This window comes from Acinonyx jubatus, chromosome B3, assembly GCF_027475565.1.
Source record: "Acinonyx jubatus isolate Ajub_Pintada_27869175 chromosome B3, VMU_Ajub_asm_v1.0, whole genome shotgun sequence".
NCBI lineage: Eukaryota > Metazoa > Chordata > Mammalia > Carnivora > Felidae > Acinonyx > Acinonyx jubatus.
The window spans coordinates 5387809-5400063 of NC_069386.1; the positions used below are offsets into that span (position 1 = coordinate 5387809).

At 42.6% G+C, this 12255-nt stretch overlaps 1 protein-coding gene across 6 annotated transcripts in view; it reads left to right on the forward strand.

Annotated features, from left to right (window-relative positions):
* RCCD1 (RCC1 domain containing 1) overlaps positions 1 to 12255 on the forward strand; it is a 35728-nt gene that overhangs the window by 12560 nt on the left and 10913 nt on the right. The gene's annotated exons all lie outside the window — the stretch shown is intronic.

Genomic DNA, 12255 nt, shown 5'->3' on the forward strand with positions numbered 1-12255 from the left:
CCTGAGCTGAAGTCGGACGCTTAACCGACCAAGCCACCCAGGCGCCCCTATTTTTCTTGAGTTTTTAATTTAATTTGAGGATAGTTAGCATACAGTGGTATATTAGTTGCAGGTGTACAATATAGTGATTGGGCACTTCCATACGGCACCTGGTGCCCATCGTGATAAGCTCACTCCTTAATGCCGCTGCCTATTTCGCCCATTCCCCCAATCCACGTCTCCTCTTAACCATCAGTTCTCTATAGTTTAAAGTCTGTTTTTGGTTTGTCTTTTTTTTTTTTTCCTTCCTTAGCTTGTTTTGTTTTTTAAATTCCACATGAGTGAAATCATATGGTATTTGTCTTTCTCTGCCTGACTTCACGTCCCATCATATTCTCTAGCTCCATCCATGTTGTTGCAAACGGCAAGAGCGCGTTCCTTTTCATGGCAGAATAATATTCCATTGTGTATGTACACCACATCTTCTGTATCCATTCATCTGGGTTTTTTTTTAATTAAAAAAAATTTTTTAATGCTTATTTCTGAGAGAGAGACAGAGACAGAGGGCAAGTGGGGGAGCGGGGAGAGAGGGAGACAGACACAGAAGCGGAAGCAGGCTCCAGGCTCCGAGCTGTCAGCACAGAGCCTGACGCCGGGCTCGAACCCACAAACCGTGAGGTCATGACCTGAGCCGAAGTCGGACGCTCAACCGACTGAGCCACCCAGGCATCCCATCTGTTTGTTGATGGACATGTGGGCTGTTTCCATAATTTGGCTATTGTACATAATGCTGCAGTCAACTTAGGGGTGCATGTATCCCTTTGAATCAATTAGTGTTTTTGTATTTTGGGGGTAAATACCCAGTAGTGTGATTTCTGGATTGTAGGGTAGTGATTTTTTTTTTAACTTTTTGGGGACCCCCCATACTGTTTTCCAGAGTGGCTGCCCCAGTTTGCGTTCCCACCCACTGTGCACAAGGGTTGGTTCCTTTTTCTCCACATCGTCGCCAATACCTGTTGTTTCTTGTGTTGTTGATTTTAGCCGTTCTGACAGGTGTGAGGTGACCTCTCCCTTGTGGCTTTGATTTGCATTTCCCGGACGATGAATCGTGTTGAGCGTCTTTTCATGTGTCTGCTGGCCACATGCATGTCTTCTTTGGAGGTAGGCTGCCTTCTAGTTTTGTTGATTGTTTCCTTCACTGCACAGAAGGTTTTTTATTTTGATGTAGTCCCAATAGCTTATTTTTACTTCTGCTTTTATTTCTCTTGGCTCAGGAGACCTATCTAGAAAAATGCTGCTATAGCTGATGTCAGAGAAGTTAATGCCTGTGCGCTCTTCTCAGGTTTTTTAAGGGTTTAGGTCTCACATTTAATCCATTAATCCAATCTTTAATCCATTTTTTAAGTTTTTATTTACTAAGAATTTTTTTTTTAATGCCTGTTTTTGAGAGGGAGAGACCGAGCACGAGCAGGGGAGGGGCAGAGAGAGGGAGACACAGAATCTGAAACAGGCTCCAGGCTGAGCTGTCATCACAGAGCCTGACGCGGGGCTCGAACCCATAAACCGCAAGATCGTGACCTGTGCCAAAGTCGGATGCTTAACCGACTGAGCCACCCAGGTGTCCTGAGTTTATTTTTGTGGATGGTGTAAGAAAGTGGTCCAGTTTCATTCTTTTGCATGTGGTTTCCAGTTTTCCCAACGCCATTTGTTGAAGAGACTTTTTCTTGTTGCACATGCTTTCCTGCTTTGTCAAGGATTAACAGAGCATGTAATTATAGGTTTATTTCTGGGTTTTCTATTCCGTTCCACTGATCTGTGTGTCTATTTTTTTGTGCCAGTACCATACTGCTTTGATTACTACAGATTAGTAATATAACTTGAAGTCTGTAATTGTGATGCCTCCTGTTGTGATGGCTTTGGCTATTCTGGGTCTTGCGTGGTTCCATGCCAGTTTTAGGATTGTTTATGTTCCGGTTCTGTGAAAAATGCTGTTGGTATTTTGATAGGGATTGCTCCGTATGAGGTCTTTGAGACTTAATTTGTGGCCTAATGTACGGTCTGTTGTGGAAAACGTCCCATGTGTACCTGAGAAGAATGTGCGTGTTGCTCTCGGGCGGAGTGTTGTGCACGTGTCTGTTAGGTCTGTTGGTTTACTATGTTGTGTGAATCCTGTTTCCTTCCTCTGGTCTGGTCTGTCCGTTATTGTGACTGGGGTACTGAAGTTTCCACCTGTTACTGTACAACTATTTCTCCCTTCAGTTCTGTCAGTTTTTGCCTCCTATATGTTGATGGTCTGTCATTAAGTGCATTTTTTACATATTTTCTTGTTGTATGGAGCCTTTTATTAATAATGTCCTTTGTTGACTCCTGTAACGTTTTTTTAATGTTTAGTCTGGAAAGACCCTGAGCGGGGGAGGGGCAGAGAGAAAAGGAGACAGAGGATCCAAAGCAGGTTCTCCACTGCCGGCAGACAGCTGGATGCAGGGATCGAACTCACAAACCGTGAGCTCGTGACTTGATCTAAAGTCGGATGCTTAACAGACTGAGTCACCCAGGCTTCCCCTTTTTTATTTAAAGTGTATTTTGTCAGGGCCCCTGGTGGCTCAGTTGGTTAAGCGTCCAGCTTCGGCTCAGGTCATGATCTCATTGTTTGTGAGTTTGAGCCCACGTCGGGCTCTGTGCTGGCAGCTCAGGGCCTGGAGCCTGCTTCGATTCTGTGTCTCCCTTTCTCTCTGCCCCTCCCCCACTCACATTCTCTCACTCTCTCAAAAATAATTAAACATTTTTTAAAAAGTAAAATAAGTGCATTCGTCTCCCAGATCGTGTAGAAAACGAGATTGGGAGTTATAAACCAAAGGTACAGGAATACTAGCTTTTACGTTAGTTTTCTTTTTTTTTTTTTAATTTTTTTAATGTTTATTTTTTGAGACAGAGACAGAGCACAAGCAGGGGAGGGACAGAGAGAGAGGGAGACACAGAATCTGAAACAGGCTCCAGGCTCTAAGCTGTCAGCACAGAGCCAGACATGGGGCTCGAACTCACAGACTACGAGATCATGACCTGAGCTGAAGTCGGACACTCAACCGACTGAGCCACCCAGGCGCCCCTAATTTTCTTTAAATGAATTAGTCTCTTAAATTACACAGACAACAAAAAGTACAATTGCAAGCCAGACGCTACAGTAATACGAATTTTTGTCATTGCCTACGTTTACCTTTACTGAGATCTTCGTTTGTTTATATGGCTTCAAGTTACCTAATGTTAAAGACGATGCCTTGTAGGTGATGATTCGCTTCTTTCTCTCTTGCTGCTTTTAAGTTTTGCTCTTTGTCTTTTGAAAATGTGACTGTGATGTGTCTTAGCGTGGGTCTTTGAATTCATCTTACTTGGAGTTCATTGAGCTTTCTGGATGTTGATGTTTTTCTTCAAATTTGGGAAGTTTTCAGGCATTAATTCTTCAAATGTTCTTTTTGCCCCTTCCTCTCTTCTCTTTCCGGGACGCCTGCGACCTGCGCCTTGGTCCCTGTGTTGATGTCCCGTAGGTCTCTGAGGCTCTGGTCACCGTTGCCTAGTCATCTTGTTTTCTCCCCCTTCCTCAGCCTCGGTCATTGCCATCGCCGTGTCTTCAATACCTGACTCTTGGCCCTGCCTGCTCAGGTCTGCCTTTGAATCCCTCTAGTGAAGTTTTCATTCGAGTTACTGTGCTTCTCAGCTGCAGAGATTCTTCTTGGTTTCTTTTTAGGTTTTCTGTCTCCTTAATATTTCCATTTCTCTTCACACTTTGACTTTCTCCACATCTTCCTTTAGCTCTTTAAGCACATTCAGATCATTGTTTTATTTACCTATTTATTTTAAAATGTTTATTTTTGAGAGCGACAGCCCAAGCTGGGGAGGGGCAGAGCGAGAGAGAAAGAGGATCCGAAGCGGGCTGTGTGCTAACAGCAAAGAGCTCGATGCAGGGCTCAAACTCACGAACCATGGGATCGTGACGTGAGCGGAAGTCGGACACTCAACCCACTGAGCCCCCAGGTGTCCCTACTTTTTCCTTTGAATGATGGGCCATATTTACCTATTTCTTGGTATACCTTGTGACTTTTTGTTGAACACTGGACATGTGAATCCAGTTGTGTGGTAACTCTGGGAATTGGATTTTCCCACTTCCGCAGGGTTTGCTGTGTTTTGTTATTGCTTTTGCTTTATTGTAAGCTGTCTCTGAAGCGAGGATCCCCTGAGGTGTAGACTTTGTCTTCTTATGTCTTTTCTAAACCTTTCCTTGAGCATGCGCAGCGACTTTCTAATTTTTCCCATATATGCGGATATTTGTGAATGTGCTAGTCTTTTAATGTGTGGCTCCTGAAAGGGGAAAAGTGAAAAACGAAGAGGGAACAAAAGGGCACCGGCCCTTTGAATCACCTGGAAGTCACTTGAACCGGAGTGGGGACAGGCTTGCGACTCTGAGGGGAGGTACCACAATAACGGCTGCCTGCCTCTCTGCCCCTCTGCGATCAGAAGCGGCGACCAGACCACGGACCCCTGGTGTTCCGAGGACGGGTGCCTCTCGCCCATCCTGACTGCTGTACATCGCGTGCGGCCGCATCAGGGGGTGGGGAGCCGCTACTGTGCAAAGCGCCGAAACCACCCAGAACCGGTCAGTTTTGACCCTCCAAGCCTTCCCCTGGAAGTTGTAAGCCTTCGGCAAACCCGCCTTGCGAAACTGGCGCCCCGGTGTGGAGCCGGGGGCTTTCCTGCCTCTTCCCGGAATCCTCCCTGATGGGTCATGTACGTTTCTGATTTGGGGTCAGAAACCTCGCGTGCGCGGGCACAAGTTCATCTGCGCAATACTCGGGAGCCCTGGGCGGCCGAGGCGTCTCTGCCAGCGGGTCGGTTCGTCGCGGCCCAGACACCAGGTGGACATGTGGCCGAGGCCGCGTTTCCCCACGTGCCGGCGATGTCGGGCGGCGTCCGTTTCATCCGCCGTTTGGAGTTGTTCTGTCTTCAAGTGGCTGTTGAAGTTTTCCTGCCCTTCTGAAGTTTTCTGTATTTTTCGTAGTGACTTGTTTTCCTCGTAAATGTTAGCCGCAAGTGCCTTAATAGTTACGGGTTCAAAGTGTCATCCGCCGCCGTTTTCTCAGGCTCCGGTATCTTTTGATGTTAGCCATTTGTTTTAAACATTTATGTGGTGCTACTCTGTGCCAGGCAGTGCTCAGGGTGCTTTACAAATACCTTATTTTGATGAACATGAGTTCTTAATGTGCTCAACTTCATCAGCATTTCCTTTGATGTTAATTTGTGTGTATGTAGGTGATTTAAGAAAATTTTCTGACTGTGGGGGAGGCCTTTAAGATACTTTTTTTCTTCTTGTGGTAAAATATACTTACAGATGGTTAAGTGGTAAATTTTATGTTAAGTGTATAATTCAGTGGTATTAAATACGTTCACATTGTTGTCCAACGAGCACCATCCACCTCCAGGGCTTTTTTAAACTCTCTACACAAATTCTATCCCCATTAAACACGAACTCCTGGTACCTGCCCCCCACCCCACCCCCGCAACCATCATTCTACCTTCTGCCTCCTTTGTATCCTCTTTCCGATGGCTGGCCCTTGTCCCCACATCCAGGGATGTGCGATGCCAGCATTGTCCTCTACCTAAGTTCTGTATGTGTTTGGGTCTATTTCTAGACCTTCTGATCTGTACCCCATTGCACCACAGAAGCTTTGTGTAGGATATTTTGTTCTGATAGGGCTTGTACCCTTCCCCCTCCTGTAGTCCAGCTGTTTCTTAAGTTTTGGAAGTTCTTTATATATTCTGGATACACGTCCTTTATCAGATACATGATTTGCAAATACTTGCTCCTAGTTGGCGGTTTGTCTCTTTGGTCTGTAAGTATCTCATGCAAAGCAAATCTAAAAGTTCAAGTCCAACTTACCAATTTTTTTTTCCTTTTATGGATCATGTTTTTGATGTCATAACTAAGAACTTTGCCTGGCCAAATACCATGAGTGTTTTTTCTTCTTCGAAAAGTAGATTTTGTGTTTTGATCTTTGGGGGTTAATTTTTGCCTCAAGAGGAGTGAGTGAGGCATAGCTATAGCTCCCTTTTATTGCGTAAGAATATCCAATTATTCAACACCCTCTGTTAAAAACACTATCCTATCTTGTCTTTACGCCTTTCGCAAAAACCATTTGACCATATTTGTGTGGGTCATTTTAGACTCGCTGTTCTGTTCACTGACCTATGTTTCTGTCTTTTCACTCATCAGTAGCACAGGCTAGTCTCAGATGAGATAGGGTGATAGAACCAGCCTCCAAGTTGGTTTTTTTAAAAATCCTTTGGTTGTTCTCGTTGGTGTTTCCATATAAAGTTTAGTGTTAGCTTATCTGCTGGAAGTACATGAGCTCTACAGACCATTGGGGAGGACTGCTGTCTCACTTCGCTGAGGATTCCGACCCAAGAACACAGTATGTCTATTGAAACAGGTCTTGTCTCTTTCATCAGTAGTTTGCAGTTTTCAGCATACAGATAACAGGTTTTGATTTGTACCTAGGTATTTGTTTTGGAGTTCTTTTAAATGCTCTTTTGCAAATTTTAGTTTTAATTGTTGATTACATAGTATGTAGAAATGAGGTTGATTTTGTAGGTAAACCTTGTATCCTATAGCCTTGTGGAACTAATTGGAGCTTTTTGTAGATAGGTTCCTTGGGATCTACACAACCATGATCCCTGTGAATGAAGATGGTTTCATTTCTTTTTTCCAATCTGTGTGTCACTTATTTCTTCTTGCCTTATCGCACTGGTTAGGAATTCCAGTATACTATTCAATAGGAGGAGTACAAGTAGACAGCTTTGCCTTATTTGTAATCTTATGAGGAAAACATCCAGTGGTTAGTTTTATATGTTACCTGTAAGTTGACTCTGGTAGATGCAATTTATCAGGTTAAGGAACTCTATTATTCCTCATTTTCTGGAAAATTTTAACACAAATTTTGTCAAATGCTTTTCCTACATCAATTGATAGGATCACGTGGTTTTTTTTGGTTAATATGGTAGATTACACTGGTTTTTAAAAATTATATATAATTCACATACTGTAGAATTCACCCTTTTACTTATTTTAAAAAGTTTATTTTGAGAGAGAGCATGCATGTGCAAGAGGGAGGGGCAGAGACAGAGAGAACCTCAAGTAGGCTCTGCGCTGTCAGCCCCGAGCCCAACACGGGGCTTGATCTCCTGTACCACGAGTCAAGAGTTGGATGCTTAACCAACGGAGCCACGACACGGTTCAGTGGCTTTTAGTCCCTTCACAATGTTGTGCAACAACCATCACCACAATCGAATTTCAGAACATTTTCATCACCCCCAAAAGAAACCTCTTACCAATTAGTAGTCACTGCCCATTGACCTCTTGTCCCCGGCACCACTAATCGACTTTCTTTTCGTAAGGATTTGCCTCCTCTAGGGGTTTCATATAAATGGAATCCTACAATGTATGGCCTTTTGTGTCAGGCTTCTTTGACATAGCAGTGTTTTCAAGGTTCATCCATGTTGTAGCATGTATTCCTTTTTTTTTTTTTTTTTTTTTAATTTGAATGTGTGGGAACAGGAGAGAATCCCAACCAGGCTCCACAGTGTCAGTGCAGAGCCCAACGTGGGGCTTGGACTCAGAAACCTGAGATCATGACCTGAGTTGAAACCAAGAGACACTTAACCGACCGAGCCAGCCATGTGCCCCACATGGATCCCTTTTTATGCTGCATAATATTCTGTGTGGAGATACTTCATTTTGTTCATCTTTCTGTCAACTGATGAACAGTTGAGTGGTTTCCACTTTTTTGCTATGAGGAATAATGTAAACATTTGTGTATGTGTTTTTGTAGGAACATTTAAAAAAAATATATCCTGCCACCTTTTTTTAAAGTTTATTTATTTTGAGAGAGCATGAGTGGAGAGGGGCAGAGGGAGAGAGAGAACTCCAATCAGGCTGTCCATGCAGAGCCCAATGCAAGGCTCCTTCCCACAAACTGTGAGATGGTGACCTGAGGCTGAGTCGGATGCTTAACTGACTGAGCCACTCAGACACCCCAAACATGTTTTCAATTGGGTATTAATACCTAGGAGTGAAACTTCTGGGTCCTATCTTCCATTCCCAAGCCGGCCTTGTCTTGCTGGGGTAAACCCTACTTTGTCATGATGTATTCTTTTATGTTTTTGGATTCAGTTTGCTAATATTAAGGATTTTTGTATCTGTTCACAAAGGATATTAGTCTGTGGTTTGTTTCGTGTTTCTGTGGTTTTGGTACCAGAGTCATTCTCATAAAATGAGTGAAAAGTGGTAGGTCTACTGTTTTCTGGAAGAAATTGCATAGAATTGGTGTTCCATCTAATTTAAATGTTTAGTAGAATCCACCAATAATGCTGTCTCGGCCTAGAGTTTTCATTTTCAGGGTTTTAATGATGGGTTAAATTTCTTTGATTGCTATAGGACTATTTCGATTCTTCCTTTTGGGGTGAGTTTGGTAATTTGTGTCTTTCAAGGAATTTATCTGCTTAAGTTGTCAAAATTTCTATGCAGAGAGTTTGTAACTGTCACTCATGATCCCTTTCAGGTTTGTGGAGACTATAGTGATAGCCCTTGGGGTGCCTGGGTGGCTCAGTCAGTCAAGCATCTGACCTCGGCTTGGGCCATGATCTCATGGTTCGTGAGTTCAAGCCCCACATCGGGCTCTGTGCTGACAGGTCAGAGCCTGGAGCCTGCTTTGGATTCTGTGTCTCTCTCTCTCTCTCTGCTCCTCCCCTGCTCATGTTCTTTCTCTCAAAAATAAACATTAAAAAATTTACAGTGATAGCCCTACTTTCATTCCTGATATTAATCTGTTATTTCCTTTCTTTCCTTATCACTAAAAGTTTCCTTTTTTTTTTTTTTTAAGAATCTGATTTTTTATTTATTTCCTCTATATTGCTTTGGCCTTTTCAATTTCATTGCTTCCTGCCCTTACGTTTATTTACTTCCTTTCTCCTTTTCAGGTTATTTTGTTGTTTTTAGTTTCTTAACATAGAAACTCATTGCATTGACTTTTCTTCTAAGATAAGCATTTAATACTGTAACATTTCCTCTAGTGCTTTAGCTGCATCTCAAACGTTGATATGTAGTATTTTTTTTTTTTTCAGTTTACAATGTCTGCAAATTTCCTTTGAAAATTCCTTTCCTTTCTGTATCATTTAGATGTGTTATCTAATTGCCAAGCATTGGGGCATTTTCTGAGAGTTTGTTATAATTAAGTTTAATGGAATTAAATTTTTCTTAAGATTTTTTTAATTCATTTTGAAAGGGGGGGGGGGCAAGAGGGAGAGAGAGAATCCCAAACAGGTTCCACACTGTCGAACAGTGAGATCATGACCTGAGCCAAAACCAATAGTTGGATGCTTAACTGACTGAGCCACCCAGGTGCCCGCATCATTTAAAGTTTTTAAAAACTTAAGGTTTATGCCCCAGACTATGGTCTATTTTCATGACTGTTCCATATGCACTTTGCAAAAGAACGTTTCTGCTGTTGCTGGATGTTGTTCTACAACTGGGTCCAACCGGTTATTGGTGGGAATCGTTTTCTCTATAGCCTTGACTATTTTTTATCCAGTTCTATCATTACTGAGAAAAGTGAAGTCTAATGGCAGATTTGTCCATTTTTTCCTTTCAGTTCTATCAGTTTTGCTTTGTTATATTTCAAAGCCATTTTAGGTGTATAAACATTTAGAATTGGGACGTCACTGAAAATGGTGTAGGGAACTCCAAGGCTCTGCCTTTCCACAAAAGCAGCTAATGAACTGGTGGTGGAAACCGTCAGAATCTACTTTTGCAGAACTCTAGAAATCTAGTCAAAAACTTCCCACGACCCGGGGAAGAAAGAAGCGGATGCTTTGCGGTGAGTGTGCTAGGACATTTCCAGTTGCCTGCCTACTACACCGCACGTGGGGGGCCGTAAGGAGGACAAGAGCTCACGGTTTTGGTGCGTGCTGTTAGCCCCAGCGGGAGGAATATAGTCCTTCCTGTGGGCTTCAACACATCTGGCACTTGCCTGAAAGACCAACCTAAGAGCTGGCCTTTGTTTTGCCAGACTCTGTGTTCCCAAGGCTGGGTGGCTCTGGCCAAAAGTGTTCCATGGCCCTGGAATTGGCTGCAGCAACTTGGGCAAGGGACGATCGTTGGGACAAGCAACAGACCTATAAGAAGACTGGAAAGAAAAAGTTGGGAAAGGAGATACTTAGGGAAAGGCCTTTCCGAGCTCCCACAGGCATAATGACGAACTGGGGAAACGTAGCCCATGCCCAGTGCTGATGTACTCCAGGAAAGGCCTGACAAATCACTCAGCTCGCACTCTGGCTTGTCTTCAGGCTCCACACAAGCAGAAGTGGAGGCTGAGGGGCGCCTGGGTGCTTGAGTCAGTTGAGCGTCTGACTGTTGATTTGGTTCAGGTCATGAACCCAGGATTGTGGGATGGGGCCCCGTGTTGGGCTCTATGCTGAGAGTGGAGCCTGCTTGGGATTCTCCTTCCCCAAACTCTGTCCCTTTCTTTCACTCTCTAAAAAAAAAAAAAAAAAAAAAAAAAAAAAAAAAAAGCAGAGGCTGAAACAGAGTGTGAATAGCCTGGCTGAGCCATGAAGGAATGGTCCACGAAGCAGAGCCAATTGATTAAGAGGGTATTTTTTTCTTTTTCTTTTAAATTGTTTATTTCTAGGAATCTCTACACCCAACAAGGGGCTCGAACTCAGGACCCCAAGATCAAGTGTTGCATACGCCAACTGAGCCAGGTGCCCCTTATTTTTCTTTTAATAAGTGAGTTTAGCAAGGTTTCAGAATATAAGAGCAATATACAGAAATCAACTGTGTTCCTACAGGCAGGCAATAACCAGAAATTGTAAGTTAAAAATCTCACAGTGGCATCAAGAAATATGAACTACTTAGGGATAAGTGTGACAAAGATGTGAAAGATCTGGATATATGACCTATAAAATACTGCTGAGAGAAGAGCTAAATAAATGGCTAGGTCACTTCTCCCTAAATTGATCAATAGATTCAATAACGCTAGATTCTTTTGTAGAAACTGACAAGCTAATTCAGAAATTCATCTGAAAAAGCAAAGGACCTGGAGCAGCCAAAGTAACTTTTACAGGTATAAAATTGGAAAGCTAACACTACCTAATTTCAAGAATTAGTATAAATCTACAGTAATCGAGACCACGTCGTATGGCCATTAAGACAAATGGATCAGTGGAACAGAAACTCAAGGCAACTGATTTTTGACAAAGGTACAAAAGCAATACGGTGGAGAAAGGGACAGCCTTTTCAACTAATGTTGCTAGAAACTGGATATCTATATGCGAAGAAAAGGAACTGAAAGTCCTAGCTGGAGCCATATACATGGATACACACAGAGCCAAAATGGATCACAGACATAAACACAAAACCTGAGATTTTAAACTTCTAGAAAACCTTTACCTCTTGGGTTAGGTAATGGTTTCTTAGAACAACAAAAACACAATCCAAAGAAAAATGGAATTCATCAAACTTAAACCTCTGCTCTTCAAAGACACTGTTAAAAGACTGGAAAGAGAAGCCACAGACTGAGAGAATCTTTGCAAAACGGGACCAACAGACTTGTATCCAAAGCATACACACATGCCTCATCTTATCACACTTCGCAGATACTGTGTTTGTTACAGCTTGAAGGTTTGTGGCAACCTGCGTCCATCAAGTCTCTCAGCGCCATTTTTCCAACACAGTTTGCTCACTTCTGGTCTCTGTGTCCTATTTTGGTAATTCCCTCAATATTTCATACTTGGTGATCTGTGATGAGTGATTATGACTTACAGCTCATGATGGCTATTAGCTATTTTAGCAATAAAGTATTTTTTAATTAAGGTAAGTACTTTTTTTTCCTTAGAACTAATGCTATTGCACACTTAAGGTTTCACTATCCTGTAGTAGTTTATTAACTTCTGCATGCTCTGGGAAACGAAAAAAATTCATTTGACTTGGTTTATTGTGGTGGTCTAGAACCAAACCTGCATTATCTGAGGCATGCTTGGATAGAGAACTCTCAAAACTCAACCCAGTTTTTAAAATGGGCAAAAACCGCGACTGGGTACTTGTCCAAACAAGGTAAGGATGGCAAAATAAGCACGTGAAAAGATGCTTGACATCATTAGGGTAGCGCAAATTAAAACTACAATGAGACATTGCCTCCTATCTCCTAAAATGGCTAAAATTATAAAAACAAT